At 43.7% G+C, this 24,827-nt stretch overlaps 1 non-coding gene across 1 annotated transcript; it reads left to right on the top strand.

The window, feature by feature from the left end:
• The first annotated feature begins 19,069 nt into the window (after positions 1–19,069).
• Positions 19,070–19,141, top strand: TRNAT-CGU (transfer RNA threonine (anticodon CGU)). Its single transcript has one exon. It is a non-coding gene; the product is annotated as a tRNA-Thr (tRNA).
• Positions 19,142–24,827: the final 5,686 nt, after the last annotated feature.

Raw genomic sequence — 24,827 nt, forward strand, 5'->3', positions numbered from 1 at the left:
GCCTGTAAGAACTACATAGCTGAAATAAAACAGCGCAACAGACAAAGAAAAAAGTCACAGCCTATTAATGGAGTGAATGATGACTGGTGTGTCCGTCTGTCCATGCGTTAGTTCATGCGGCCATCCATACGTCATTTTTTCCGTCCATCCATTCGTTTGTCTGTCCGTTTTTGTCCGTCTGTGCGTCTGTTCGTACGGCCGTTCCTTTGTCCGTCCGTCCTTGCGTCCGTCACTCTGCCTGCCTGTTCGTGCGTGCGTCCATCAGTCTGTCCATCAGTCTGTCCATCCGTCTGTCCGTCCATCCAGTGAACACTCCATGTACCGCCATCTCACATCTTTTCGTCATATTCATAGTAAAACTCAACCTTCAACCCACTCCCTCTTTTCCCTTGAGCAGAGCCCTCCCAGCTGCGCAGTGGCTGTTGCCATAGATGAGAGTGGAAGGTTTGGTTGCATGGTGTCCGTCTTGTCTTGTCGTGACTGCTGCTGCATGTTCACGGATGGAGACCAGCGCCCTTTGATATGTTGCAACAACTCGACATTATGTACAGGAATTTATGTAGAAATTTACAAGACTCTTTACAGTTTGTACCGTAGCATGTTGCTTCAGCAGAGCCGATAGTGCAGAGCACTCTTTGCTTCTACGAGAACCACCATGAGGACTCGGGAGCCAGGTTTTAACCCCTCGGTTGCCCCTCCAAATTCTCCTGACGGCCAACCAAAACAATTCAGTCTGTTTATTCGACAGACTAAACACATTTGTGGCCATCTTCTCTCGCTTTCTTCTTCAAGCACTTGACCTCCCGGTCTGAGAGACAGAGAGAGACGAAAAGACCGGCCTACACAAGGCGTTACGCGAACTGTGCGAACGCACGCAATGGTGGCACCGTTCGGCGGCAGGCCTATGCCATTATTGCGGGATGACTACGCTGTCCAGCGTGACAGCCGTCCCACGGACTTTAATCCAGATGGATGGGTGCCGATACACCGGATGTCCTCACATTACCAGAACGGGCGTTCTTACGCTGGGATTATCGTCTCCCGAGAATGGGCTCTTTGGGAAGCGCGCCCTTTTGCGACAAAGAAGACTCACCCACCTGGCCTGCGATGTCAGACCTTACACGCCCTTCGCAAGAATCGCGCAAGTGCTCAAATGCAGCTACGCGAATACCCACAACATAAAGGGATGGCGCCGAACGTCCCCAACACTGCGGCCGCACTTCGCAGTTCCTTGAACGCCAGAGGCGTTTTTGCAACACGTGCAATATTCGCTCTGCCTAAACCTTGGGGCCCTACCAAACGGGCACCAGCACAAAGCAATCAAAAGAAGGAAAAAGAAAAACGGCAGAAGGTCAAAGTGTACACAAGTACAATCGTACCACTCATGCGTGCTTCTAGTAGTACACATACACAAAAACACTTCACTGAAGCACACACACCCTTCCGCACATCATACTGTTCAAGTTAAACACCGGATACCATAACTCCTGCATGCTTACACACACACACACACACACACACCAGAAAAAAAACACTTCACTGAGACACGCATCCATTTTAACGCATTTTGCTGTTCAAGTGTCTCCAGATTTGCGCACGCCCTTCTTAACTAATAGAGTTTCCCCTACGTGCCTAGTCCTCTAGTCTCTCAACGGCCCCTGAAGCACCACTGACATTTCTCGAGCGACCATTAAGTGCTTTCGACAATGTGCATGCGTCGGCAACAATAGTGGGGGGCGGCCACAGACAATGGTCATCGGTGCGCTGACGGGCCAGAAACTGAACGCTCCAGAGCTCCAGCTGACTGACAAGGAATCGCGGCATTGAGTTGGAGGAAACACGTGCCGTGCAAACGTGATTGATGCCTGAGCGTCGGTCTTCGCCCGCCGTGATCACTAGACCTCAGAGGTGGCCATGGACAAGTTCACTACGAGCCAATATGGCTTTTCTGGATGTGCCATTTACCTATGTTGTCCGTTCGTGTCGCGTATTACCAAGTTTTGTGCGCGTGAAGCTAGCGAAATGGCCGCGAGCACATCGAGAGCATAGCATGTAGTCATGTTGTTACGTCACACACATGCCATGCTCAACATGTTTGCACCATATCATGATTTCGTCATCCATTCACGTCCCGTAATACCAAATTTTGTATAAGAGAAGCTAGCGAAACGGCCGCCAGTGCATCATGAGTGTGGCATGTAGTGATGTTGTTACATGACAGGCATCTTACGATTATCATGTTTGCACCAGTCACATACCTTCGTCATCCATTCACGTACCGTAATACCAAATTTGGTATATGTGACGCTGATGAAACGGCCGCGAGCGCATCATGAGCGTGGCATGTAGTAATGTTGTTACATGACACGCATGTCATAATTTTCTTGTTAGGGTTCGTCACTTGTGTTGGCCATGCAATTATGTCATACCATACCAGCTTTGCAACATCCCACGAGAACGAAACCACCGCAAGAGCTGCAAGACCATGAAATGTAAATCATCACATCCATGCCAAAGATATCATGATTTGCATGTTATGACTAGTCAAGTATGTTCTTCATACAGTCATGTTATGCCATACCAAGTATGGTATTGATACCATTATCGAAACAGCCAGGAGAGCTAAAAGTCGTAGGCGGCTAGATAGATAGATAGATAGATAGATAGATAGATAGATAGATAGATAGATAGATAGATAGATAGATAGATAGATAGATAGATAGATAGATAGATAGATAGATAGATAGATAGATAGATAGATAGATAGATAGATAGATAGATAGATAGATAGATAGATAGATAGATAGATAGATAGATAGATAGATAGATAGACAGACAGACAGACAGACAGACAGACAGACAGACAGACAGATAGATAGATAGATAGATAGATAGATAGATAGATAGATAGATAGATAGATAGATAGATAGATAGATAGATAGATAGATAGATAGATAGATAGATAGATAGATAGATAGATAGATAGATAGATAGATAGATAGATAGATAGATAGATAGATAGATACACTCAATGTCGCAGAAGTTCGCTAAGTAATGCTTCGCGTTAAAAAAAAACGCCAGACCTAAGCGTCACAGTGAAAGCTAGAAGAGCAGCCTTTCAGAGCCTTTTCTAAAGACTCATTGGGTAACTACTGCAAGTACAGTTACTTGATACTCACTATGACATTATTAACATAATTTATGTAGTAGTCGGCAGGACATTTGCTATGCTATTTTTCGTCATGCTTCTTAGAAGTGTAGTCTCCGCTAAACACTTGCAAGGAATTTTGTGCCAATTGTTCATGCAGTGGCTGACGACGATGAGGAATTATGCCTGAAGTGGGTATGTGCCACAGTTATTAGGTGAACAAGAACAAGCATGTGTAAGGGGTTGGAGCATTAGATGACGCACTCGTTACGCTATTCGCATTGTGCGACGATTGCTTGTTTTTCGCTGTTTTTAAACGCTTTATAAGTCGTATTTTTCCCTCTCCGGTGTTCGGTTATGTATTATACAAATGTATAGCACATGCGTTTTTTAACTTTTTGTATTTTTGTATATTCAGGTATGTTCATGCATATTACGTACTAATGTATTCCGACCCCTTATGTAATACACTTACCAAAGGGTCTTTAAGGCAATAAAGCGAAGTGAAGTGAAGTATTAACCCGATGGCTTTCCCGACATCAGGCCTGCCTAAGATAAGTTTGCTTGATTGATTGATTTGTGGAGTTTAACGTCCCAAAACCACCATATGGTTATGAGATACGCCGTAGTGGAGGGCTCCGGAAATTTCGACCACTTGGGGTTCTTTAACGTGCGCCCAAATCTGAGCACACGGGCCTACAACATTTCCGCCTCCATCGGAAATGCAGCCGCCGCAGCCGGGAATCGAACCCGCGACCTGCGGGTCAGCAGCCGAGTACCCGAGATAAGCTTGCCAACATGTCCCAAGCACAAGCGTGGCTCAGTGGTAGAGTAGTGGGCCGGCACCAAGCGAACTCAGGTTCGCAGGTTCAAGCCCTACTGTGTCAATGGCGATAGGTTCTTTTTTTTATTCTTTGGCATGATGTAGTTACGGACACCGACGGCGGACAACTACGGTGGCACGTGAGCCAAGTAGGGATCTTATAACAGCTCTCACTGTAAAATAGCGGGCTTTGGAAACTGTGAACCGAAACAACTAAGCCGTGTTACACCATTATACTGTTGAGTGCAAAATTTATGCTTAAAATTCAATAAATATTGTTATCAACAATTTAGATCACTCGTATTTTATTCAGAGATCACTGGTACTTTGTGTATATGATATATTGCACAAATTCTACATTCATTAGCGATGAAAGTTCCCTAGAAAGAACTAGTTGACATCGTAACCATGCAGTTGTATGACACTCCAATGTAGGGAAGCGAAATTTTCTCTGTACAATAAATTGAGAATATGTTTTTTGTTGTTGTTGTAAGCTATAGGGTTAAAGCTTGGGCGAGTTGATTGACATACATATTAAAAAACCAAGCGCAAAAAAACGGCAGGAAGAAAAGGAGGAAACAGGACAGAGCGCGGTGTCTTATCTCTTCCTTTCCTTCCTGCCGTTTTTTGCGTTCGTTTTTTAATATCTTTGTTGTGCAGATATAAATAATTGTAGTTCAACTTGTTTACAATGCTTTTAAAAATCAGCCCAGTGTGCTCCACGTCAATATGCATGTGGATTGCTCGCGTGGTGCGCAATTAAGAAGCTCCAGTGGTCCTGATGGGTATAGGGTGTCAAGTGAGAGAGTACAATCAAATACCTGCTTTAACTTCTCAATCGCAGTGACTATTACAAAATAGTTTCTTTTCCTCTCTCACATCATGATGACAACTCTGTGACAAAGAGATAGATAGCCACATTTCGCTTCTAAATTTAATAAAAAACAAGGAAACGAATGTGCTATAAAAACAACAAAAACACGAGAAAACAATGAATAAACGCAGGTCGTTTACTGTTATGCACGAGAAGCAATCAGTGGAGAAACGTTCCAGAGGATCTGTCTGCATCACACACAAAATTTATGCTGAACGTGGCGTATCGTTGAAACGCGAACGCGAATAGATTTATCTCGAGCCATTTCCCTGGATGCGCATTGCGGCTCAGGTGGTAAGCACGCGTTTCCATCACTGTCGGGGAAGCTTGTAGAACAGCGCGCCGCCAGCTCCTAGAGGAAGAAGGAACGAAGAGTGCGCTCGCAGTGAACGAAATGAATCAACGCTGCTTGTCCGTCTCGCTGGTAGAGCATGCGGAAGAGGTTGCCACTGAGTCCCTCGTAACTTATTTACAGATTTAGCCATCAACGGTCTCCGCTCCAAGCGGCACCAGCATCCAAGTGGTGGTGAAGTGTCGGCATCACGTCTCCGGTGTGATAAGTCTTCAGGAAGAAAAAACACAAATGTTAGGAAAAGTAGCTGTTGAAAAGTGCATGACCAGCTTATAGGAGGAGTGCCTATAGCATGAGCTTAAGCCCTTCCTCCTTTGTTTTCGAAAACAAGCTTCCCTAATCCTGGCATATGCGAGCTCTTATTCCTTCGATAACGTCGGCCAGACTGTTTCACATTCTAAGCATGAAGCTTCAACAACCCAATCCCAAAACAACGATGCTGATGCTCATGCGTGTGTGGCCTGTCTTAATACCAAGTGTTACCCTATTGGCGTACCGCAGTGCAGTTTTTTTTACGTGTTTCCTGCATCACATATCGATCATTCTCAGTAAGAAACTTAACAGGTGGAAGAATTTTCAAATTCCAACTGGTTTTTAGAAACCCCCTCACAGTTTTTGATTACCTGGGCTTTACATTTTTTTACAAACGTGAGAAGAGCGTGAAGCTGGGAAACCTTGAATGACACTTCCATTGTTTTTATTTTGGAACCACTTACGATGAGACCTACTACGCCAAGAGAAAAATAGAGCTTTCAGAATAACAATTAGAAAGGACACACCCGTTAGAGCATATGGCGCTCTATTACGAACACATTAATTTCTATTTGTTAGCCTGCTTTATTCTATAAAGTGCACACAGATTTTCTTTATTTTCTTGAGAAAACTGGCAAACACATAAATGAAATTCGTCCACCACAATTACTGGTAGAAAGAAATGCAGTAAAAACGATGAGCCGCAAATAAGAAGACACGAAGTCGGACCTGATAAAATCAATATGAAAAGAATAGAGTGGTGAGATATCCCCATCTGACTCATCTGAACATTTATCCCGACTCAGGTGGCGAATCTACATTATACACCATGACCCATGAAACGACCGCAGGGCGGCTTGAAATTTTCTCGCCGGCTCAGAGTTTGTTAATGTATTATTTTAAAAGGGACCTATTGGAGGCAAATGAACTGATGCCTTTCTCCCCAGGAGCCAGTTAACGCAGCTCAGTGGATTCTGAGAGGGCCACGATAAAAATAATTCTAGCAAAACCATGGGTAATAAAAAACAGTCACTACGTTCAGGGTTATACTATGGGCGTCAGCAGTCCCACTGATTTGTCCTTTTTCACATGACAACATTTCTTTGTGAAGCTTTACAACCCACCCTTCTCAGCTCAAGAAACAATTAAGCGGTACTAGAGACGTCGCTTTGAAGTGTTGCTTCAAAACAAAAGCCACTTATTAAAAAAACTGTTTTCAAATGCCGCGGGCCTGAGGTTGGCATAGTGCCTTTCGCGCAAATATAGTCGCCTCAAGGCAAGGGCACGTAATCCACTGGTTCGTTCGAGCGTCTGTAGAGAAAAAATTTTCGTTAGGTTAAGTGTTGCGAGTGCAATGCATCAACTGCAAGTAAATGTTAGTAAAGCTGTAGCCGCGAATCGGTTATGCAAATATACGTATGCAGTAGTGCGCAGAAGTATCTTATTTCCATGCCAATGGAAATAGGCAGCCATTAGTATGCTTTAAAGGCCCAACTTAAAAAAAAAGAAGTGTTAGTAGCTATTGTCACAGTATTCGTGCGATTTAGTTTCTTTTGTTTACTGCGAGCCAGCTTGACGGTACTTCATTGATGAAAATAAGTTGAAGTTATGTCTTAAGTTATTGAATTTCGAAATACACAAACGTGTGAACATATCACACTTTAGACTTATTACTTATGATATAGACATTTTTCATCTTGCAAAAACATCCAATGACGCATTTGCCTAAAATGTCAATACGTTTCACGCAAAACAAAGACGCCTTGAGCAAAAAAATGTGAAAGCATACCTTAGCCTAACTAGTCGCAACGCTAGAAATCTTATTATTGAAGTCGTCAGACCAATGATAAAATGAAAATATAAAAAAGGTATATGAATTTGGTCCCATAATTCGAGTTCAATTATTCCAGTACGCTCAATGTTTTTATGGGAATAAAAGCGCAAATAATGGCGACCCCGTAACATTCGCTAAGAAAAAGGACATGCAAAATTGTTCTCGAGAAAGAGCCGTTACTCCCACCACCATGTTTATTTTTTTATTGTATTGCTCCGTTGCGGACAAAGTCAGAGGAGCGTATGCAATCGCATTGGACTGACCAGGCTGACTTGACTGGTCTACTATCTAAAAAAAATAGAGTTTAGCGAAGCCTGTCAAGCTTAGGTTCTATATGGACAGCTTTGAACGAGTTGCAGCTCTACTTTCACAAGACGCCCGCCTTTCGTGTGACAAGCCTTTCACTTCCTAAAAGGATAAGTATAGTCTTCGTGTTGATTTATAGTTCTTTATTTTCTGCCATGTTAGATGAATGGTGATTGCAAAACCAGTGAAGCGTGACCTGCCTGTCTCCTGTTCTTCTCCTCCGCCACACCCAGCCCATTGAGTCGTTCATTTCTTATCAATCATTTGATTTTTCTCCCTGATTTACTTTACCAAAGACACGCTATAGCCTTTTCTGTATCACGCCACAATGAACATAACAGAGATTTTGGCCTCGGGTGACCCTGCAAGTGAGAAAAACCATGAAAACGTGGTGGTCATTGTGACAACCTGTGATTTTAAAGAGTTGAGTGTAAAACTGTGAGAGTGCTGTACAATGGTGCTGTGCGTGGCAGCATCCCGTGTAAAGGTCACTTTTTGGGCCTTACACCTATTTGACACACAACCGACCACGTGGCAAATCATTGTCGATACTGAAACTGTAAGATTTTCTATTTGACTTTGCAAGGATGCCTGGCGTTGTAGAAACCCACGGTAAGGCGTGAAAGAGTGGGCTGATATGATACTTTCACGTAGTATTTTTAGGCGACCAGTCTCATAGCTTGTTGCTGAAATTATTAAATAATGATTGGAAGCTTTACTCTTTTACAAGTCGCACTCGTACACCATACAGGAAAAGCCGACAAAATAACTAATGTATATAACTTTTGTTCTCAAATAATCTCGAGCTGTGTGAAGAATAAATGTGAAGTTTTTTATTTTAATTCCGGCAAAAATAATAATTCAGACCACCATATCACTTTAAAAAAGACACTATTCCAAGTGACGTTATTTCTTGACTTAGGTGCCTGTTAGTGGCGCACAGAAGAAATATATGCTCAGATATAGGTATTCAGTAAAACTCTGAACCGGAACTATAGGCATTGTTTCATAGAAGTTCAATTTTTGAAACTGCTCTTTCTGAATACTCGGAAAACTGAAAGTTTGCAGTCGAGCAAAAGTGCTTGCAAAAAATCAAGACCGTCGTTCCTTTCTCGCGAAACGAAATATATATTTTATATAGGAGAAGTCTTACAATGGCGATGTCAGTAAGAAAAATTTTCATAAACCGTAAAAACATCACAGCCTAATGTTTACATATTTATATTTACGTGCCAATGAAGTAAAGAAAAAAAACTAATGGTAGAATGTAGGGAGATTAATCAGAAAGAACATCCAGTTGGCTACATTACACGTGAGGATTCAAAAAGAGAAATAGCTGAAAAATAGAGAGGAGATAAGAAAGAGAGATAGGCAATGCACTCGCTGTAGCGTGCGGCACTGCACCACAAGTCAAAGACGTTTACACGATCCCGTGCTCCTCAAAAAGCGCATAATTGCTTCCACTTCGATGTGGGCTGTCGAGAATTGTGGACAGTGCTGTAGTAGTGCCTGTGAAAGAACCGGCTCAAAATGAAAATTTACTTTATGCATAGTTTCTACGTTGCGATGCGTCATATGCAGATTAAAATTAAACTGCTCTAATGGTTATTATAGTTCTGAAGCAGTCTTCTTCAAAAACGATTTGGTTCTTTAGATATGTACCCATTAGGTTAGTAATGCGCACACGTATGAAAAGACATTTGTTGTTTCACCGAATCGGGATAACATAAATATTCACATAAAGACCAAATTGATAATAAAGTACTTGCATTTCATTCACTTCACAATTGAATTGAAATTAGTGCATTTTACCTTAAACTAAATATGTGTGACATGTTATTCAAATCTGCGTCCTTATTTCCCCTAAAAATGTTTTTTGCCCCACTTGCATAGGTAAACTTGTCGAGGTAAACTGACGCTGACAGCCGGTTTTTGTGAGCTATAAGGTTCTATTACTTGGGATCTGTTTGTATTTTGTTCGCTCATTCCCCATCCCTTTGGACATCTTTCCCATCACCCAAAGTCGCAGCGCAAATGGTACACTTCTGGTTACTCATTCATTACTCTCAGACTGCTTCGTTCATTGCTTTGAGATTATTATACTGCTTTTGTCTTTTCGCAAAGTAGAGGAATGTGCGACTTAGAACTAAGGCTAACGGGTATCCTTCTTTTTTTTTTCGATTTCTAATAGCACGTGTGTTCGAGCGGCATTTTGTAAATAATTGCTGAAGCCCGTGTTTTCTACATTTTATTCATTTGATTACTATTACAAAACTTACCCGGCTGATTGCCTTTTTTCAGAGACGGATTTACTCACGCTTCTAAGGGTCAAAAAAGCCTGGATGAATTTTTAGGCTTCGTATTTGGCTTGACTGAAGTGTCCAATATTGATAGCATTCCTTCGTGCACCGCTGAGGCCGTCGAGCTGCTTTAATGCTTTCATTTACTGTTTCTTCCATTTCTCAATTTGCGGGGATAAGGTCGTTACTCCGTGCGGGTGTTTTCACTGAATGCGTGTGTTTGGAGACGACATTCTGCTAAAGAACTTCACACTCAAACGATTAAAAAAAGAATGTCCCTGGCTTGTTAGTCACCTTTTAAGATTACACGCTTAGAAAGCTCATTGTGCTCGTCAAGGCTCTCTTCGCTAGAGATTACGACGCACAGTCGACTGCAAATTAACAAGTATGGTTTGATAGTGAACAAAAGAAAACGTTATGCCCGGCTTATTTTAGTGTACACGACAGAATGGGTGTTTTCGAAAACTTCTTTATTGTTACTTCAGTGCAAACACTCTTTTTGCGATGGAAGGATTCGACTGTTTTAGCTAGCGATCCGTGTGACCAAACTAATTTTCTGCCTTTTCTTTCGGCATCCCAGTAAATTGACAACTAAGCTTATTTGCGCTATCTTATGGACACAAATGTTAAACCTTCACTATTGCAACATGAGGACGTAGATGTGGTCATGAAGGAATAGTTCCGGCACGGCTCACTTCAGCATCGAGGATCGGAAGAGTGCTTTCATATTCATATTCTGTAAGGGGCGTTCTGTAGAGTTAAGAAGACGCAGGAGCCGTGGGGCATGATTCCTATTGATGATGCAGAAGCAGTCGTCCATGTAGAGGATGATTATCTTGGTCAACATTGCGAGCAATGTAAGCGAGTACCTTGGGTTGAGTTACCTCCATGCTCAAATCTGCAGTAGTAACGGGAATAGAGCCACCATGGCAATTACATAGATCGGCTTGAAGCTCGTAAGATGAGCTATTTGCTCTCAGACTGCATTTCTTACGTTCCTATACAGAAATATATCACTACAGGCGTTCAAACAAGACTGTAGAAACCGCTCTCGAAGATTTTCCAATTCACACCACCTCAGCAGAAGCACCTTAACTATTGCCTCCTCTGAACTAATGAACCTGCACCCGATATTTACGTAATGCTGAAACTACATAAACCAGGCATTCCACTAAGGCCAATCGTCCACTTAACATGTCACCGTTGCACCGACCTTCTAGCTACTTACATCAAGTGTTGGGCCCCCTCTCTTGCAAAACAGCTACACACGTTGCAATTTCCACAGCTTTTGTTGAAAGAGTGCGCGACATTACCGTGAATGAGGAGGACGTAATGGGGTCCTCATACGTCAAATCGCTGTTCACTTCAGCCCCTGTCGACTTGGCTCACTATCAACATGCAGATAAGTCTAGTTTGCGGATAAAATGCTTGCGGAGCGCACGACTTTGAAGGTAGCGGACTTGTGGGCACTACTGAAATTTTGCTTAAGAGACACGTACTCCACCTACCACGAGCAGTAGTATACAAGCACATCGGTGGACCTACCATGGTGCCTTGCATCTTCATTACAACAGAAAATATGGTCATGGAGGTAATGGAACTGGAGGCGCTTACTGACATTATTCCCAAGTCTAAGATATTTGTCCACTACGTGAATGACTGCTTCTGCATGGTCAATAGGAATGGTGCCCCACGGTTCCTGCATCTTCTCAACTCTATAGAACCCTTCATACACTTTATCGCAAAATATAAGTGTGACAACAGTCTTCCATTTCTCGATGCCTAGTCGAACTGTACCGGAACTAGTCTTTTGCTTATGTCTACAGAATAGCAACCCATACCAGCCACTACCTGAATTTCAGATCTTGCCTCGAGCAATTCATTGTGTCTTCTCGGGTAACGCGAGCATTCAGAATTTCTTAAGGGACAATGTCGATATAAAAGAAATTCAGAACATTAATCAAGAACTATCGATGAACTATCGAAGAAGTATATTAGGAATTTTGAAAAGGTATCCCCCCTTCCGAGTCATCCCAGGGCAGGTCGTTTCGAAGGTGCACAGGCATTCCACATCTTCCTGTGGACAGCAAAGCACTAAGATGTACATTTTCAATATATGACCATCGCATAGCGCACAAGCCGTCCAACAAGCTTTGTAATCAGCCAGTAAACGTGAAGGATCGCTTAAACTGCATATGATACCCTAGAGTTGTCTATAAGGTGCCATGTGCATACTGCAGCCATAGAGTATCCTATAAATACACTAGGGGGAAATCCGGCGCTAGTGTCTGTGGGAGCTGCAACGCAAGGCGCTTCAGCTATCATGGGAATGATTCGGAGTACATACATTTACCTAATATTCGTCATTTATGTACCACTCGACTACGCATGGCTTGAAGCTGTTCTTTTCCCGAAACAGAAAATCAGCAAATGTTTAGCCGTTGCACTTCACCACTTTAATTTTTAGGCTTACCACTTCAAATCAGGTCACGGAGTTCAAAAGAGTGCATTCATTTTTTAAAGAAAAACGAAAGCACAGCAAAAAAGTACCAAATCTGCAAGTGTGATTCGATACATACATATGTCAGGTTTAAAGTACCAAAACCACTATATGATTATGAGAGAAGCCGTAGTGAAGGACTACGGAAATTTCGACCACCTGGGATTTTTCAACACTCACCCGAATCTAAGCACACGGCCTGCAGCATTTTCATCTCCATTGAAAATGCAGGCCTGCCACCTAGATTCTATCCCGCAATCAGCGGGTCAATGGCCGAGTACCTTAGTCTCTAGACGAACATGGCGCGGCAAGAATGAGTAGAGGCCTGCAAGTATGAAGACTAGGCAAATACATGCTGTACTTATCATTCCCATGTTTGCCGAACGATCGAAGCACCAGAGTCTCCCCTAGTTAATTTTAAAAAACTATGAATACAGCTGCTCTTACATCGGCGAAACTGGCAACTTCAACAGGAGATTGAAGAAACACCAAAGGCACAGGGGCAATATTAAGAAAGCGTCCAACGCCCTGGCCGAGCACGCAGACAAACACGGTCATTTTATGTATTGAGACAATGTCGCTGTTGTAGCCAAGGAACGAAATTCGACCGCAATACTGCTTTTAGAATCTATTTTTATTTAGACGACTGAAAACAATATCAACATGCCAGATGGGAATCCAACTGCCAGCTATACAGTCGTTCATTACGTCAACTTTTACCCTAAAAGTGACATAAGACTCTCTTGCCAGCTTAGTGTCATGAAAAAAACCCGCATGGCTTCCCAAACATCTCTGTTTTTTCACCTTAACTTTGTCAGCGACCGCCGCATCTACATCCTCATCAAGATACCTGACCAGTGACCAGAAGAACTTGCACCAAACTCTATACTAAATATGGCAACATGTCCGCCAGTGTTTTAATGCTCGGGTTCAGAACATGCGGATTGTGCGTGTACTTTAATTCTCAGGCGACACAGTCATGTAGCGAAGTTGTTCAAAGGCCTGGATCAAAGCCTCAATCTGCTCCTTTTTGTACTGGTTTAACATTAAATCTTGTTGCTTTGTGTGCTTTCTTAGATCTTCATATTGCTACGTGCCAGTGGCATGCATATGTAGAAGACAAAGAAGATAAGCTGGCGCGAGCTAATCTGTGTTGCTGGCGCTGCTCACTTAACCGAAGGAGCGCGCTTCGCTCCTTCTGGAGACTCGGTCGAGGTGGGGGCTGACGTGGCTCATCGGAGATCGGCTCAACGTCGAGCGGCAGGATCCTTGTAGCTAAGCTTTGGTTTGCTTTCCATTCCTCATATTTCTTGTTAGTTTCTCTCAACTGAAACGTTGTTGCAGCCCTTTGGAGGTCAGGCAAGTCAGAATATTCTGATGTCTTTCTCATCACCCGGCCAAGGGCACTCCCCTTGGCTGGCCTCACTACTGGTCAAGGATTGGCCGCTCGATACCTTGCTACGCAGTGGAGATAGCTACGTCCCTGTGGCTGTGGTTCCTACAAATGGGGGTTTCATTCCAATGAAGAATCCGAAGGTGATACAAGTGAAGCTTCAGAAAGCCTCGTCGCTTTTCCAGAAGATTACGGAGGTCCGCCAGTTCGGCCGAGGGGATATCCTGTGCTGCTCTGCAGACCAGGATTGCGTCCGAGAGCTTCTGAATTGCTCTGAATTTGCTGCACAGTCGGTGAGCCCGTTTATTCCAGCTCATCTTGCATGTACGAAGGGCATAGTCCGTGGGGTGGATACGAGTCTGACATCTCAAGAAATTCTTGACTTATTTGCTGTAGCTGGGGCAGTTTCAGTCTATCGATGCACCCGAATGACTGATAAAACAAAATCGCCTACTGAATCAGTTATAGTAACTTTTGCAGGAAGAGTTAGGCCAACAGAAATTAAGGCCCGGCCACTAATCTACAAAGTAGAACCACTTTCCCCGAAACCTTTGCAGTGCTCAAAATGTTGGCGATTCGGCCACAGCATGAAAGGATGCAGATCACAGGCTAGATGTCGTCTGTGCGGAGAGGGTCATGACAGCTGCGACTGCAAATCCGATGACCAGAAGTGCTGCTTGTGTAATGAAGCGCACCCTGCAGACTCTGCTGAATGTGGTGCAAAAGAAAGATAAATGGGTGTTCTAGAAATCATAGAACGCAGGCGTTGCTCTAGGAGGGAGGCGGTAGCAGAAATGCATGAAAGATCGAAAGGTTACGCAGGCATAACATCCCGGCAAACCGCGGCAATGGATGCATCGCTTGCAAAGTCGATAACTGAGGCTATTGAAAAGTCCACTGAAAAGGCAATGCAGCGTCTGGCAGCTACTCTTTTTGAAGCCTTGGCTGATATGTTAACTCAACAGCTGACACAAATCATTGGTACAGTTTCTGTGCAAAATCGGGATTCGCGCGCTCTGTTAATTTCAAGGGGTACAGAGGAAGAAAATCAGACAGTCAATCAGAGATCTATCTCTCCGAAAGCAGGACCTTCAAAAAATAGAGCTCAGGCTGAGTCAGAACTTGTGACAGATGATTCAGAAGACTTTACACACATGGTCACAGAATCTCTAAGAATTTTGAAACGTAACAGATCTCCCCCTTTTAAAAAGTCTTCTCAGAACCCAAAATCCAAGAAATATTTGTCAAAGAAAGACTTCTTTGAGAACCTCTCAAAAAATGATTTCTTGAAAAAAGATATTCTGGATCAGGCAGTTTCTTCTGCCGGTATAGCATCAAAATAGGTTCCCTAAAAATTCTGCAGTGGAAACTGCCGGTCTATTTGGTCGGCAACTACAGATTTACAATATATTTCTTCGCAAATTTCTCCCGACATAATTGCCATTCAGGAAACCTGGCTTGGTAACGGTAAAAAATTTTACATGAAAAATTATCGATTAATACGGCTGGATCGGCCGAGTAGAGGTGGCAGTCTGGCTTTCTTAATATCAACTAAATTTAGTCACAGAGCCAAGATATCGTATCAGTGTATGGATATGAATTACGGAATTCTGGTGTTAGACATAACACTACCAGACTGCTCGCCTTTCTCTTTTGCAAATGTATACTTTCCTGCAGGAGTTCAAGACACGAGATGCCTCGATATTATGGTAGCTTCATGCAGAAAGGAAATAGTTCTGTATGGTGATTTCAATTCACACCATGTGTTTTGGGGCTTCAAATCTGATGTATGCGGAAGACGTTTGTGGGAATGGACGCTTGATAACTTTTCCTGCTTGAACTCACACGTTGCTATATTTGTAAGAGGTAACTCTAAATTGACTATTGATTTAACATTTTCCAGCTCCACTTTAGGCATATCCTCGTGGAATATATTAGATTGGGCTACAAACAGCGACCACCTTCCCATTACGTTTGAAATTAAGTTCCCGAGGTTTAGTTTGGCAGGGAAAGTTGGCTCATTCGTGAATTATGCTAAATTACAAAAAGACTTAAAATCTACGTTAACTTCTCGCGAGGAAATGCAGGATGACCTTAGGGCTATGAGTCTATGTGCGGTGTTGAAACGATCACTAAAAAATTCAACGTTTACTTTAAACTCTAACACAGCGGGATCTTTTAGCCCGTGGTGGAATCAAGAATGTGTCAGGGGGTATAGAAAGCGAAAAGCAGCTTGGAAAAAGCTGTTAATTAACCAATGCCCCAAAAATTAGAGTGATTATAAATTCATGCCCGCCGATTTTAAGCGTCTAGTGCGCAAAGCAAAAGAAGACTATGATATGAATAAATTTAATTATCTGTCTAGGTCTAAAAATAAGAAAATGCTTTTCAGGTTTTTACGTGCGAGAAAAATGATTCCACAGACAGAAAGCAGTCATTCCACCATTATGTCTCCTCGCGAACTCTCTGAATTCTTGGAAAATATTGCTAAAGGCTTGCAAACCAGGTTTACGACAATTATGCCAAAGTCCATGGTGAAATTAAGGGTGGATTGTGATTTCCAGGAGGTATCTTTAGCTGAATTGGCGGATGTGATGAAGAGCTTACCGCCCGCTGCTCCTGGACCTGATGGGGTGACCTATACAATGATTAAAGTGTTATACAGAATATTGCCACATGAAATCCGTAATATAGTTAATTATTCACTGAAAAATTCTTGGATTCCGGCCGATTGGAAGCTTTCCAAAATAATTCCGATACTTAAGAAACAGGGAATGTAGTTTACTCTGGATAACATAAGGCCTATTTCATTGACATCTAACCTGGTCAAGCTTGTAGAGAGAGTCTTGAATGCCCGTATAATAAACTACATCAATGAACATACAATACTAAACCCCAGACAAATTGGCTTTAGATCGGGATACTCCATTTGGTGTGCACATGTGGATTTGGAAAGTCGCATACAGCTGGCTCGGCATCGTCGCGAATACTGTGCACTAGTCACTCTAGACTTAGCTAAAGCGTACGACAAACTGGAATATCCCATCCTAATCCAGCAGATGCAAGACCATCGCTTTCCAAAATATATAACAGCATGGATTACAGAGTTTGTAAAAGACAGAGAATTTTATTGCTTCTTGGATGGATGCTCTTCTAAAAAATATAAGCAGACACGAGGTGTACCTCAGGGCTCAGTATTGTCACCGGTGTTATTCAACATATTACTAAGTTCTATTCCAACTCATCAGGATATCCAAATTTACGTATATGCAGATGATATTGCTTTCTTCGCAACAAACCGTGATCTGCACTCATTGTATCAGGCATTACAGAATTACATGAACATGCTAGAAGGATGGCTTGACAATATCCATATGTCATTGAACGTCAGAAAAAGCGCACTTCTGCCATTCTCTTTTAAGGTTCGTGTCAACATTTCCCTGATGTATCGTACCGAGCTCATTCCCAAGTCGATTTCCTGAAATACCTAGGCATCGTATATAATAGGACGCTAAATTGGAAAAGCCATATAGACGAGGTTGGCTGTAAAGCGTCACGTGCCTTGGGGTGGTTACGCAAATTGGGAAACAGAAAAAGAGGATTGCGTAGGAGTTCATTGATAATGATTTACAAGATGTATGTAAGGCCTATTATGGAATTCGGGTGTGTATTGTTTTCAGGCAGCGCGGCTTACAAGATGAGACAATTAATATTATTAGAAAGGGAAGCTTTGCGCTTGTGTCTTGGACTCCCAAAATTTGTGGCAAATAATGTTTTGTATGTGGAAGCGCGCCTTCCACCTTTGTTTACTCGGTTCAGAATACTTACAGTTCAAACTTTCTAAAAAATATACAATTCGCCTCTGCGACAAGCTTCATACGTTTTTATTCAAGAACCAACCGCATTCTTTGGAACACAATGGTCTAGACTACACTCCCCTCAGATTAGGTTCGTCCAAGCATTGCTAGAGCCTCTCAATGTAAATGTTTATCAGATTTGCATAACGAAGACACCTAATTCAAAACTTGAAATTACATTTGATGATATTTTCCCCTCTAATGCAAAACAACTGCCCCTTCATTATTTAAATATTCGGTTAAAAGATTACTTGACTCATCTGTCCATAAACAACATTATTGCGACGGATGCATCCGTATTGAACGAAAAGGCTAAAATAGGCATCTTCTGTACTTCTCTCGACTGGTCTTTCTCAATTATATTACCAGATTTCACGCCTATATTCATCGCTGAATTATTTGCTATAACTCTAGCGCTTAGTAAACTTCCTGCAAGCGAATCAGAAGCGGTCATACTTACCGATTCTCTCTCAGTATGCACTGCACTATCTACAGCAAAAAATTTGACATTATTGAGTATGATTAGCAGTTTATTACCAGAAAACCTGAAAAAATTTCACTTGCTATGGATACCCGGCCACCGCGGGATTTATCCAAATGAGATGGCAGACTCGTTAGCCAAAGCATCTTTAAGCGGACCAATCTTACCTATTTTACCTGATTTTGCCTATGTAACCGCACTCAGATATAGAAAGGCTTGTTTGCACAAAGAAATAGAAAAATTATCATTGGATAAAGTCAGAGACTTCGTACATCTAAGATATTGCTGGAACAAACAGTGGTGTGTATCTCGGCAGTTAGAAACTACAATCACCAGATTACGCTGCAGAATTCCGCATCTGAATTACTACCTACATAAAGCTGGACTAACAGCATCTCCGTTGTGTCTCTTTTGCAAGGAATCGGAATCAATAGATCATTTCTTTTTATCCTGTAAACGTTATGCTTATCAAAGGAAAAGATACCTTGTCGCGCCAATTGAGAAGCTAGGTTTAAAAATAAACGTGGAACTAATTTTATCCTTTGGAGGGATTACATTAGGTTATAGCCACAGGGAGGTTTTCTCTGCTGTGTGCGAGTACATAAGGGCAACAAAGAGATTACCCTGTTAGCCTATTGTTATTATTTACGACTACGAGACTACCTGAATGCTTGACTGAACACACTTGATGATCCTGCCGCCCGGTTCTTGGCCGATCCCCCTTTGTGGGCGAGTGCCAGCAAATCCGAAGGTTCATCATCATCATCATCACTTAACCGGCTGTAAATATATCTGTTTCTACTCTTCCGAGTCAGTCTCCTTCTCGTAACAATGTTACACAAAATTCCAACTATTGTAGAACAAAAATTATGCAATACACTTGAGCTTCAAAGGTATTAAAAAAAGAAGTTATTATGGCAACACAACTAACGATGCACCGTAATGACAGCCGCTATAGCTCAGCGGCAGAGCACTGGTCTCGTAAACCAGGGGTCGTGAGTTCGATCCTCACTGGCGGCAGTAATTTTTTTTAGAGCAATGATCTTTTTTTTCATTTCATTGCATGTTACGACACCATGCTTTCTTGTATACACGAACGTAAACAGGAACATATAATAATGCTCTCGGGGGATCATAAGGCCCGCATTTAAGTAAAAGTGTGTATACGCAATGTACTGAAAGTAATGATTGCTCAAATTAAGTACAGTTATATAGATAAGTTGGCTGAAAGCGTTCTGGGCTCATTTGAAGAACTGGATAAGTGGAAGGAGATAGCTGTGACTCAGTAGGGAAGTTGATCTGGACACGTTTTCATAATGAGTTCGACATAGTTTTTAAATGCGAAGCATATCAGAGCGAACTTCGGCGAATGTCAGTGTATCTATCCATCTATCTAGCCGCCTACAAATTTTAGCTCTCCTGGCCGTTTGGATAACGATATCGATATCAAACTTAATATGATATAACATAGATGTATGAAAAACACAATTGACTAGTAAAAACAAGGAAATTAAGACATGTATGTCATGAATGTCATGACTTATATTTCATGATTCTGCAGCTCTTGCGGTGGTTTCATTCACATGGCATGTTGCAAGACTGATATGGTATGGCATGATTGCATGGCCAACACGAGCGACGAACCCTAACGTGAAAATCTTGACATGCGTGTCACGTAACAACATGACTACATGCCACGCTCATGATGCACTGGCAGCAGTTTCACTAGCTTCACTTATACCAAAATTTTGTACTACGGACGTGAATAGATGACGAAGGTATGTGACTGGTGCAAACATGATAAACACGAGATGCGCGTAATGCAACAACATGACTACATGCTACGCTCATGATCCACTCGCGGACGTTTTGCTAGCTTCACATGTACAAAACTCGGTGTTACGCGACGTGAACGGATGACATAGGTAAATGACTCATCCAAACATGATAATCACGACACGCAAGTCATGTAAGAACATGACTACATGCCACACTGATGATGCGCTCGCGGCCGTATCGCTTGCTTCACATATGCCAAATTACCTATTACGTGGTGCCAATGCATGGATGACGAAGGTATGCGACTGGTGGAAACATGGTAATCATGAGATGTGTGTCATGTGAGAACATGACTACATGCTACAGTCAAGGTGCCAATACATTTCGACGTGACGTGGTCCGCGTGCTCGCCGGCGTTCATTTCGTCGCGTCACGCCTGCGTTGCCACGCCATGCGCCGGTCCTGCCATATACTCGCAGGCACGCGCCGCGCTGCGTTGCTTTGACGCATGCGCGTTTAAGCGCGTCTGGCGTCCCTCCGTCACGAAAAGAGGTAGATGCTGTGTTGTCTAGGTAACGCATCGGCGCGAAATGCCACATGTCACATTTCACGCCGGTTGCCGACGGGCCGTGCCGACGGACGCTGGTCGCGCCTGGCATCCGCCTATGGAGTGCTCGCGTTTTGCTAACGTAGCGTCACTGTGCCCTGCATGCGCGCGCGTCCACGCTACATTGGAGTATATTGGCCTCTTCATGATGTGCTCGCGGCTATTATGCTAGCTCCACGTATACCAAATTCGGTGTTACGTGACCTCAATTGATTACGAAAGATATGACTGGTGCAAACATGATAATCCTGATACGCGAGTCATATTAGAACATGAGAACATACCACGCTCGTAGCGTGCCAGCGGCCGTTTGGCTAGCTCCACATATACAAAATTTAGTATCACGTGTTGTGAATTAATTACGAAAGTAAACGACACATTCAAACAATATAATCATGACACGGAAGTCATGTAAGGCATCATTTACCTCTACCTCGTAACGATGCGCTGATTTCGAAAGCGACATATCAACATTTCTCATTCGTGCTTCGCATACCATCGATTGCCTCTGTACGTAATCTACCAATTTATACACTTCATTCGTACATTCACGCAGGCGGTCCAGCTGCTTTTGTACAATAATAAAATTTGGGAACTTGAACCATTGATAGGCTACGCATATACGCACATTTATATTGCCACTTGCATTTGTTTCAGTTTAGCTGTACCCCGCCGCGGTGGTCTAGTGGATAAGGTACTCGGCTGCTGACCCGCAGGTCGCGGGTTCGTATCCCGGCTGCGGCGGCTGCATTTGCGATGGAGGCGGAAATGTTGTAGGCCCGTGTGCTCAGATTTGGGTGCACGTTAAAGAACCCCAAGTGGTCGAAATTTCCGGAGCCCTCCACTACGGCGTATCTCATAACCATATGGTGGTTTTGGGACGTTAAACTCCACATATCAAATCATCATATCATCATTTCAGTCTAGCTGTATTTTGTTTACGCTAACAAATACTGTCAGCAATGCCCAGTGCAGAGTGCACTTCACTGTTCGAGAAGCTCTACTATCGTAGTAGATCGTTTCGTTAAGATTGGGCGTGAGACACGAACACTCAAGCTTGTTCCAAAGATTGCTAGACAACCACTGATAACAATCGAAAGTTCGACGCCTGATGTACGAAAGACGGCGCGTCCCAACAATGACTAGTTTTTCGGTGACCAACGATCTGAACGCCTATATTAGTGTACAATTAGGCGCGTTTTGAAGCTTATCGCACAAGCATCGCCAATTAACTACAAGATCGGCATGGCCCGGAATTCTTTTCGGAGAAAATGGAGGTATCAGGCAAGCTTCCCCCACTCTTCTTGCTGTTCTCTGAGCAGCGGTCACTCCCTTCCGAGAAAGGCGCTTGCTCTCTATTATATATATATGAAAATGCTAGAAAGAAAAAAAAATCCCGAAAAAAGACTCAGGCGCGTGGAATCGAAAGTTGGACCTCAGCGTCATGAATGCGAGGCGTTAACCACTGAGCTACCGAGGGGTACCTCCTTCAACATTCAAACAGCAAGCTATCTATATCTACCACTTACCGCTGGTGGTGGGCATCTCGGAGGGGAGATATCGTGTTTTCACCATTATCCGCAAGATTGCGCAATGGGTGCGCGCGGCGGCTCTCATCGCTTACACGTACTTTGGCTCGCAGAAAGGATATGATTGGACAATCTCTCACGCATCATTATCTCCCAATGGGGAGGATTATACATCTTGGCTGGCATTCGGCTTGCACTGGAACGATTCTGTTGTTGTACCGGGGGCGCACAAAGGTAACTGAAATCAATACACAGCCTCCGTTTGCGAAAAAAGCGCGCTTTTCAGACACAGCGAAGTAACAACTGAGACATTTATTCGCGTGCATCTATACCTGTGAGTACCTTTCATGTGTCGTTTGTGCGTGAGAAACGCGGGGCACATTTCGATCTGCTTGCAATTCTGCGTGGGGCATTACAATTTGTTGTTATCGCGTTCATTGCGACGCTTTTGCGGCAAAGCTCTGACTGTTTTTTACGTCAAGGAACAAACAGTAATGGTTCCACGCGTAGTGTGTTATTCGGCATTAGCAGAGATTACACACTTCGAAATTGGAGTTTTGTTATTGTCTGCTAAGACAAGAGCTAACCAAATATACGCTTGACCGCAACGAATGAAAATCTTCAAACAGATTGAACGGGCGGAGAGTTTCATGTAAGCGTGACTATTTTTGCATAGGACAGCCAACAAGGGAAAAGAAATGTGTTTCACTTGCTCCGAAATGGGCGGCCAGGGCTCTTACCGCCAGGGTCAACAAACTCAGGAAGCTGAGTCGCTCAACGCTGGCTCGACAACCTTCATTTCGCACTCGACTGTATTGCGCGCATTGCTTGCTGTTATATGAGTTTCCCGTTCATGGCCCCCAGTTAAGCCAAATAAAGATCTTTACCTTGAAGAGGTACACTCCTGGCCAAATAAGGAGCTTTACACTCCAGGCACAGCATTGGGCTTTGGTGGCGAAGCGCATGCAGCAAACGAGGCTGTGGCAGGCATCAGAGCTGAATATAAGAGACATCGACAAGCCGAGGAAGAGGCGTTGCAGGCAGAGTAAAGGCAACGCGACAATAGCAGGAGCACATTCGCCGGAACTCAAGCCCGCATTCGTTGGGTGTTTCTTCAGTGGTATTTTGCCTTCGGCTGCGACATCAGCGACCGCAGGTTGCTACACCTTTCAGCTTCGGTGGTTACCCATCCGCACGGAGTGCTTCGGCTTTTATTTTATGTGTGAATGTATTTATTACTCGGGCTATGTAAGGCATCCAGCGTTGTCTGTGTTGGTGTCTGCGCACCGGCAGCACTCTGTATGTGTACTTCTTCGTCTGGTCTCTCGTTTTTGCGCGCTGTTTGTTTTTTCAACTATGTCATACCAACACGCTCAAGCAACCACTTTAGCTGTTATCTCAGTGCTCTCAATCCCTAATCCCTCTTCCATAGCAACAGCTGCGGGTGCGCGCGCTTATGCTCGCCCCTGAACAGAGCATGTGGTATGAGAGTGTGTAGGAGAAAGTAGGTGCTGTGCGTCGCTGCTCCTTTTTTCACCGTTCGCTCTCTCTCTTACCTGCACACCACTCTCCAGTCCGCTCACTCCTCGCTCTTGACTATTCGCTCTCTGGGTGCCTCTTAATTCGATGGCAGAAGTCGGTGAAGCTGAATTTCAGACGGCAACGGTACCGTCCCTCGGTACAACAAATGCATTCGCAATTTCTGACGATTTCCTTCGGGGAAGTGGGGCTTTAAGAAAGAGCAAGATAGAGAAAAACAAGGAAAGGCAGGGACGTTAACCAGACGCAGGTCTTGTTTGCTAACTTGAACAGCTGAAGGATCATGGGAGCAATACGAGAGGTAGGAGAAGAAAAAGAGGTGGACAGAGTCACGCGCATATTTGAGGGAGGACAGATTCTCGAAAAGAGCTAGTCCAGACCTGTTGACCTAGTATACTTTTTTGAGGCTCTCCTTCCCTTCTGAGCCTTCAATGCACATGTTCATGGTCCTAGAATAACCATTGCAGAAAATGATTTCAAGCTTATTAGCCCCGGTAGACATGGCAGTCTCGAACCGCGAGGCGCGATGGGAGGCGGCTCTGCTCAGCCACGACCTTGCCGATCAACTGTGGGCCGTCCGGCAAGCCCAGGATGCCGCCCGGGTCCAAGGACTCGAGGCCGTCACCTAGGCCGGGGTGCTTGTAGCCCCACCCCGCTATATGACGCCGGACATGTTCAATAAAGTTTTTACTCACTCACTCACTTATTAGCCCACTACTGCTTCAACCACTCCTCCCTCTCAGGCCTCCATTTCATGTTACCTCATTCCCGCTTTTACGAGAAGAAGTCATACCGCTTTAGTGGACCGATGCAGCCAGTAATCTTCGATGACTTGTGCGTGAATTCACGTTTTCACTATAGTGCCCACCAAAAACGAGATGAATCGTCAACACCACCTGTCCTCTTTGATGGCTCTCCACATGCCCACTGGGCTCGACCAAAGAGAAGCCACCATTCTTCATCGCTTATGGCTAGGGGTGGCATTTACAATATCGTATTCCTTTGTCATAGGAATGGCCGACAACGCTCCTGCGATGCCTGTCGTTGCGAAGAGATGCTACACCACATCCTGTGTGACTGTCCGTTGTATAACATCCAGAGACAGTCACTGCCGTCTGTTCTTGCGCGCATCGACAACAGCCAAGTGTCTGTGGACACTATTCTGTCAAGTGCCCTAGAGAAGACATTGCAACAGAAGGCGACAAAAGCTCTGTTGAAATTCTTACGTGACACGGACTTGAACAAGCGGCTG

The sequence above is a fragment of the Rhipicephalus microplus genome, chromosome 2 (genome assembly GCF_043290135.1).
Source record: "Rhipicephalus microplus isolate Deutch F79 chromosome 2, USDA_Rmic, whole genome shotgun sequence".
NCBI lineage: Eukaryota > Metazoa > Arthropoda > Arachnida > Ixodida > Ixodidae > Rhipicephalus > Rhipicephalus microplus.